The sequence below is a fragment of the Pteropus alecto genome, unplaced genomic scaffold, assembly GCF_000325575.1.
Source record: "Pteropus alecto unplaced genomic scaffold, ASM32557v1 scaffold10, whole genome shotgun sequence".
Lineage (NCBI taxonomy): Eukaryota > Metazoa > Chordata > Mammalia > Chiroptera > Pteropodidae > Pteropus > Pteropus alecto.
Genome location: NW_006431210.1, coordinates 9,602,315 through 9,608,881, shown reverse-complemented (window position 1 = coordinate 9,608,881; position 6,567 = coordinate 9,602,315). Strand labels below are relative to the sequence as shown.

The following is a 6,567-nucleotide window of genomic DNA, read 5'->3' as shown; positions in this document are numbered from 1 at the left end:
AGTTCAGATCACATCGAAATGGGCATATATAGGAGAAAAGGCCAGAGAGGAAGATGGGGGCGTGGGGGTGGAAGAGGAGGTGGTGAGGGGGGCGTGGCAAACCATGCAGAGGCTGTAGGCTGTGAGGAACTTCGCATTTTACTCTAACAGCAAGGGAAGCCATTCGAGGATCTGAAGCAGGGGAGAGCCATAGAAGAAAAGTTCAGGAATGTGCAAAACATGGACCTCAGCTTCCTTGAACATGTTTTTGCTGAATTCTGAAAGGTGAGTAGGAGTTAGACAGATGGGGTAGAGTAGGCATGTGAGGAGGTTTTAGGCCAAGGGTTGGCAAAGTTTCTCTATAAAGGGCCAGATAGTAAATATTTTCAATTTTGTGGGCCATACAATCTCCATTGTTGTGGTACTACCAAAACTACTAAAGACAATATATAAATGAATGGGCATGGATGCGTTCTAATAAAACTTTATTTACAAAAACACGTGGCAGGCAGGATTAGCCTGTGGGCTGCCCATAGTTTGCCAACTGCTGTTCTAGGCCAAGGGAACAGCAGGTGCAAAGCCACTAAAGTGGGAAGAAATGCGGTATAATCAAAGAACTGATTCAAGGTCACTGTGGCTGGAGTTGCAAAGGAGTGAGTGATTCATAAAAAGAATGGAGAAGTGGGCAAGTGCTGGATAATTTATGATTTTGTAGCCCATGTCAAGGATTTGGGATTTTCTCTTATTGCAAAGTCATTGAGTAATTTAAATAATTTTTATTTAACTATAAACACACATGGAAAAGTGCACATAAGTATATAGCTTGCCGAAGTTTTCACAAACTGAATATCCATATAATCAGCACCCAGATGAGAAAACAGAATGTTACCAAAAACTGAAAAAGACTCCCCTCGCACCTGCCTCGACTCTGCACCTCTCCTTCCAAAAGTAAGCATTATCTTGACTTTCAACAACATGTATGTTTGCCTGGTTTTGTACATTACATAAATGGAGTTATACAGTATGTATTCTGGTATCTTGCTTCTTTCCCTCAGAATATTGTCTATGAGATTCATCTGTTTTTGTACATGGAGATTGTTCATTCTCATTACATGAATATATTACAATTGGTTTATCTGTTATAATGTGGATGAGCATTTGGAAAATTTCTAGTTCTTGGCTGCTATGAATTGTGCTGTGAAGAAAGTTTGTGAATGTCTAGATAAATATGTATTTCCATTGGCTATATATACACTATAGTATAATTGCAGGGTCAGAGCATGGGTGTGTGGTCAAGGTCAGCTATAGTAGATACTGTAATACTGTTTTCCAAAGTGGTGCCATCATTTTACATTTTCCCTAGCAAAGTGTGAGCGTTTTCGTCTCCCCACATACTCAACTGTACTTGGTAATTTGCACTTTTTAAATTTTAGCTATTCTGGTTGTTTTGTAATGGCATCTCATTGTTTTTCATTTGCGTTTTTTTTGAATGAGTAAACAGGGGAGCATCTTCAAATGTTTATCAGCCATTGAAGACTTTTATGCCAGAGCATGGCACAACCATATTTGCATTCTAAGAAATCCTCTCCAGCTTCTGGTGTGGAATAAATAGGTGGGTGAAGAGCAAGATTCTAAGTAGGGATTCGAGTTAGGAGATTATGGCAGCGGTCTAGGCAGGGTGCAATAAAAGCTTGGTCTAAGGTAGTTGAGATGTAGATGGATTTGAGAGCCATTTTGGAGGTAAAATTGACAGGACCTGGCAATGAAGTAGATGCAGGATCTGAGAGAAGGAGGCATAAAAATTATAGCTTTAAAAATTCTGGTGAACCCACCATCCCTTTCTATTCTGTATTTGGGTTGCTATCATTACATACAGTTTCTTTAAGATTTTTTTGTTGTTTCTTTCCAAAGAGTGAAGAAGGAAATTTTAATTGGCAAGAAGAAACACACCTTTCAATTGTGTGTTTCAAAAGGAAACACAATTCAATTACATATGGTAATTGAATATGACCTTTTTATTATTCATTTTTTATTTGACTTTTCTTTCTTATTCTCTAGGGTTTCCAAATGTTTTATTTGCAGATGACTCAGAAACGAAACAATGCAAAGACCTAGCTAAGTATTACATTGGTGGTGACAGAATTCTCAGCAATGCAGAGACCTTTAGAGACTGCTTGCCTGGCTGGCGGGATAAAGTGTTTCAGAAGATGTTCTAATGACCTGCTCTTTCTATGGCTTATCTTCATTCGGATTTCGGAAAGGATTCAAATCCTGTGGGAATCCAAAGGATTATCCAGGATCTTAAGTGCATTCACGCTGAGAGGGCCCTGCCCCAAAGCTGGCAAGTCTGAGAGCGCTTCCTGCAGCCTGAGGAGCAGTGAGGGATGCGTGACAGACGAGGGAGGAGAGAGGCTGGCAGCCTGATTCCTGGCAGAAGCTGGAACAAGCTACGGCCATCTGCGGCCACCATTTTCTTTCATATTTTTTATTCTTTTAGGTAAGCCAAAAATGACCATCTCCTTTGAAGGCATAAAGACTGATCTTAGCTAGGGCACTCTAGCTATCCCTACCCCTAGCTTTCAACAAGGGAAGTATGCTCCTAAGTGACCTGAGACCTCTATCCCAAGACCGGTATGGCAGATGCCAATCATTATGTGGTGTCCTGTCCCCAGAATCCATATTGGAATGGAAGATGTGGCATGGCAGCTCTGTCTATGAATTCTTTCCTGGAGTCTCTCTCCTGGGGAGAGCGTCTTCTTCCCCTGACCTGGCTGTCCAGAGCACTCCAGCCTAACCGACCTCATCAGGCTCATGCAGGCTGGGCAAAAGAAGGACCCTTGGGAGTGTCATTAGCTGTTCCCTGAAATGTTCCTGAGTCATGTGGAATGTTCCATGGTTTAGGTCTCACAGGATTCCTTGGTGTCTATTAACAGAGCAGCAGCATTTTTATGTCTCTGGGACACATTTTTTCCCAGTGAGCTGGTTTCTTATGGGCAATTCCCATGATGCTATGACATCTATCTCTAATGCCGGCAAAGATGGGCTTGTTTATTGAAATTGGGAATATTACAATAAGCTCCCACACTTGCACTCTTGAGTTTCTCTCAGAATTTCCTGTTTGATCCAGATGTTTTCCTCTAAGAATTTTCCAAATGTAAAGAGAGCCAAATTTCACCTGGTGACATTTGTTTTCTATCTAATCAATATCCTCCAGCTGAGGGCTTAAGTTGTGTTTCTTGAAACCTCAAATTCCCATTCAGCTTTTCACAGCCATTGTGAGTCTAGGTAAGAGGGAAGAAAGATGGAGATGGGATACCAACACGTGTGGGGAACGATGTTCCTTCTGAGTACAAATTCTTGATAATCAAGAAATTTCAAAGCCACGATATGGTTTTCAGAGGTAGTTAAAGCTGGACTGGAATGTCTGCATGTGTGATATTAGGTAAGTTACTTAGACATCGTGTAAAATGCAATGAAGAGTATCTATTTCATATCTAACTCATAGTTTTTCAAGGAGTGAAGCCTCCAGCATAATGTCTAGCAGACACTTGGTAAATATTGATTTCTTTTATCTTTCTATATCTACGATTACTTCCCTAGGGCAGAATCTTAGAAAGGAAATTACTGAGAAAAAGCATGCAAATATTTTTTATAGAATCTCAAAGCTAATTACTTTTCAAAAATCATACTGTGATAAAAGCAATGTTTGTGAGTGTCCATCTCGCCACATGTTTGCCAACACTGAGCAAAAAAATCCTGTCAGCTGTTCCATTGTTCTATTCTCACCACTTTGATAGCAACTGCAGTTGAATATTTTTTCATATCTTTTTAACACTCAAGAGACTTCTGGGTTACTTTGCCTTTTGTATACTGGGACACTTTATCTTCTAGATACTGGGACTTACATAATACTTAATCTTCCATAAGCTCTCATTTCAAAATGTTGTTACCAAAACAGTCTCATTGTGCTCATTGTTTAACATGAATATGTTATAAATGTGAATATGTAAAATAAATCTTCATGAAGAAAATTCTACTGTTGTTGGTCTTATACATTAAGGTTTCATGTAGGATTTTAGTTGAAAAGAGGGTTCTGCTAAAACACACATACACACACACACACACACAAATCAGTTTGGAAATCGCTATCATATGTAAGAGGCTCCTCTCCTACATCTTGGTACCCTCACCAAACTTCTCATATGAAAGTGATAAGAAAGTTCTGATGCTGTCTGCCTGGCCCGGAGCAGGCCCTCTTTAGTCACAGCCCATAAAGCTGCTTCCACTCCTTGACTCGGAGTGAGGCAGGGTGACTGGAGGGTCTTTTTCTTCAACATGAGATCCACAGATCAGCAGCCTGGGCATCGCATCGCCTATGAGTTAGAAATGCAGAATCTCAGACCCCACCACATACCTGACAATTCGAAATCTCTGATTTTTAAAAGTTCAAGAATCACTGATATAGGGGAAGAAATACAGTCTTTGCAGTCAAAGGCCTTGACATCTACTTCCAGGCTCATAATGATTTAGCGGAATAATCTTGAGTAAGTCACTTAACCTCTTGGAGTGTCTGATTAATTTTTCTAACATGTTAAATGAGGATGGTAGCATCTCTGCCTTACAAGCTTGTTATTGGGAATGAAATGAGCTAAGATGTGGGAACATGCTCTGTGAGGTACTCAAATGAGAATCATGGCTGAGAATGGCCTTGCTTCTGAGTCATTACAACTGAGCTATGAAATCTGTGAATTAACTGAAAATTCTTCAGCTTTAAAAGAAATTTCTTGCTCTCACATTTTGCATTCCAGACCATTACTATTTCTCTGAGTCCCTTTTCTTAAGGTCTGGGAATTGCATGTAGAAATCTACAGACAGATCCCTTTAGGGTCCCTAAGCTGAGTATAAACTTGAACCTGATTCTTTTATTGTTTTCTGCATTTAGATTGGAAATTGGACTGTTGATAGGTCAAGAGTAGACTCACAAATCAAACATGTAGTTTCTCGTGAACAGTTTCCTTAAATCTATGCTCACGGTAAAGTGAGTATGAATCAGGTAAGTAATATTTCCATACATAATAAAGGAAAGTGGGAAATATACTCTGATTTAAAAACAAGCTTTACATACTCACTTATTTGTAGCAAAAACGTCAGCCAAACAGTGGGATCCAATGATGTGTTCTTACTGTGAAAACCAGTTATTGAGACAGGTTAAACATATTTCATGGTTTCTAACCTTTACTACATTCTCACTGGTAATTATTGTTTAGAGTCTACATTTTAGATGGTTGTTTAGCATTGACTTTGTATGGGAATGGTTTAAGTGTTTTCCATCAGTCTTTTTATTACACCTTTTTCGTTCGTCTCTCGTTGCTGGATTTATCACCATGTGGCTTCTTGGAGAGTCGCTTCATCTGATTCATTTTTAAAATGGCCATAACAATTTCCACACATTGGTTGTTGTGAGGAGTAAATAAGACAATTCATGTAAAGCTAGCCACGCCGAGCTTAGTACATTATAGATGCTCTATTAGCGAGGTTCTAAGAACCAAGGTGACACCTTCTTAAAGTTCAAGGTGTAGGAGGTGTCATTTTTTTGGGAACCAAGTCTTCTGTCACTGTGTATCATTTGCTTCCTTTTTTTTTTTCCCCAGAGAAGACATTCTCTAGATTGTTTTCATTACCAGCAATTTCCATTTGCACTATCCAAGTTCTGTTTTCCTAAAGACCGAGATAAATACTGTCCGTTCCTGCGAGACATTTGATCGATGATAACCTTGTTCTGCAGCAGAGATCTCTAAGCAATGAGGCACAAGGTTCTGTAGATGTGAAGGAGTCAAATGAATCCCACCCATTCTGTTAAACAAAAGTTATCGTGTTGCCAAGTGCTGTGGAATTATATAATTATCAGTTTTGCTTTGTTAGATAATTATGCTTTTTAAATGCATTCCTGAAAATAGCTTTAAAAAAAAAAATCTACATTTCTACCTTCTCTGAAACTTAGGGATAATTTGAAGGATAATTTTGTCCAATTTTCTTATTGCTAAAATGCTGCAAGAAACGTGATTAAAAGTGAACCAGAACAAAGTTAGGGCATTTTTTTTTTTTTTCATCCTTATTCTCTCCTCTGACACAGAAAAGGCTGTTTCATTTCCCTGGGTCTCATGTTCTCCGCCCACTCTCAGTGTAAGTGGGATGGTCTAAAGATTCATGGAACACTTGCAAAATTCTTGAAATTTCAAACCAAGAAGGTTCTGTGCAAGTGTAAAAGACAAAGACAAGGACTATACACAAAAGATAATGGATATCCAGACCTAGCCGTGACTGCCTTGCTTTCGTGTTGCCAAAGTAGCTGTGTCGCTGTCGTTTTTTGTTTCTAACGTGCTTATTTGGAAATTTATTCTTTTTCAATTTAGACCACTCATGAGGGTTTAGATCGCACCATTTACCAACTGTAGTTTCAAAAAACCCTCACAATTTTCAAATATTACAAAGCATGACATTAAAATGTCAGGACTAACAACAGTAGTTACAGATCATATAGAAGAGTTTTTTTTTTTTTTTTTTTTCACTCGGGTTTTTATTTGTGGT

The 6,567-nt window shown here is 39.0% G+C and overlaps 1 long non-coding RNA gene across 1 annotated transcript; it reads left to right on the top strand.

Moving 5' to 3' along the window:
• The first annotated feature begins 1,243 nt into the window (after nucleotides 1–1,243).
• Nucleotides 1,244–4,010, top strand: LOC112469939. Its single transcript, XR_003042773.1, has 2 exons — nucleotides 1,244–1,591; nucleotides 2,038–4,010. It is a non-coding gene; the product is annotated as an uncharacterized LOC112469939 (long non-coding RNA).
• The last annotated feature ends 2,557 nt before the right edge of the window (nucleotides 4,011–6,567 follow it).